This window comes from Mixophyes fleayi, chromosome 2, assembly GCF_038048845.1.
Source record: "Mixophyes fleayi isolate aMixFle1 chromosome 2, aMixFle1.hap1, whole genome shotgun sequence".
In the NCBI taxonomy this organism is placed as follows: Eukaryota; Metazoa; Chordata; class Amphibia; order Anura; family Limnodynastidae; genus Mixophyes; species Mixophyes fleayi.
In genome coordinates this window covers 367346159-367347464 of record NC_134403.1, presented here as the reverse complement: position 1 = coordinate 367347464, position 1306 = coordinate 367346159, and the positions used below count along the sequence as shown (strand labels likewise).

General features: G+C 45.4%; 1 non-coding gene across 1 annotated transcript; it reads left to right on the top strand.

The window, feature by feature from the left end:
- The first annotated feature begins 315 nt into the window (after window positions 1–315).
- Window positions 316–387, top strand: TRNAQ-CUG (transfer RNA glutamine (anticodon CUG)). The gene has a single exon. It is a non-coding gene; the product is annotated as a tRNA-Gln (tRNA).
- The last annotated feature ends 919 nt before the right edge of the window (window positions 388–1306 follow it).

The following is a 1306-nucleotide window of genomic DNA, read 5'->3' as shown; positions in this document are numbered from 1 at the left end:
CACATGGCGCTAAATTAAATCTCCCCCAGTGAGCGCATTCCTATAATCTCTCCACCATCACCATCCACAACATCTCCTATTTGCATGTACTATAACATGTAGAGTGATAAGGAACAAGAGATACCCGTGATTGTCCCTTTTCTTTGCGTCTTCCACAACTTTATATCTTAGTCGTCAGCCCATATTTTCCAACAGTGAGACTGCAAGCGCCTAAAAAGGGGGCGTGGATATGTTCTCTGAGGGTGTGTCTGGCGCTTTTAAATAACTAGGCGGCACCGAAACCATCCTCTCTACCCTAAACTGTCTAAATGCAAGGGTTCCATGGTGTAATGGTTAGCACTCTGGACTCTGAATCCAGCGATCCGAGTTCAAATCTCGGTGGGACCTAGTTGTGTTTTGTTTCTTAATTTAGACTATAAGCTCCAATTGGGCAGATACTGATGTGAGTAACAAATATCCTCTGCACAGCGCTTTTAAATTCGTTTCGCTATATAAATAGATGATGATGGTGATTTCCACTTGCACCAGTGGCCATTGGTTTAGTAATTAGTTACTACTAACATTGCTTTACTGGAAGCACACTATGCAATATGTATATTTAAGGATACTTCACTTCTCAATACAAAATCTCCTATGTTTAAAAACCATCTAAGTATGGTACGTGGCCAAAACCTCAGTGTGGTTTTCCTGCTGTGCTTCAACAATCAGTGGCCTGAAATCTCTGTTCCTCCACTAGATACTAGTAATCCTGATCCTCCTTCCTTACATTATTCTATATGGTTAGTTCACCTTTCACACCGAAGGATGGAATTATTTGTGAGCAATACAATGGGCTCTTGGCATTAATTGGGGTCTGCCGCCGGTCACATGAGTGTCTATCATTTATGATTATGGTCCTGGCCAAATATGTAGAGATTTACATTTTATAAATTTAATTTGCAATCCTTCCCACTTTTTGAACCCCCTTTAGTGTTCCAGCTGCACCCAAAAGACTTCAGCTACAAAATATCCAACTGCATAAAGCAGACATTACATATTGGGGGAGATTCAATAGCTGACGATGAGCTGCGCGATGCCAGGCTGTGTACCTCCCCATGATGCCCGGCTGCGTACCTCCCCATGATGCCCGGCTGCATTCCTCCCCACGATGCCAGGCTGCGTACCTCCCCACGATGCCCGGCTGCGTACCTCCCCACCATGCCAGTCTGCGTACCTTCCCATGATGCCCGGCTGCTTACCTCCCCATGATGCCCGGCTGTGTACCACCCCACGATGCCAGGCTGTGTACCTCCCCAGCCATTACGAT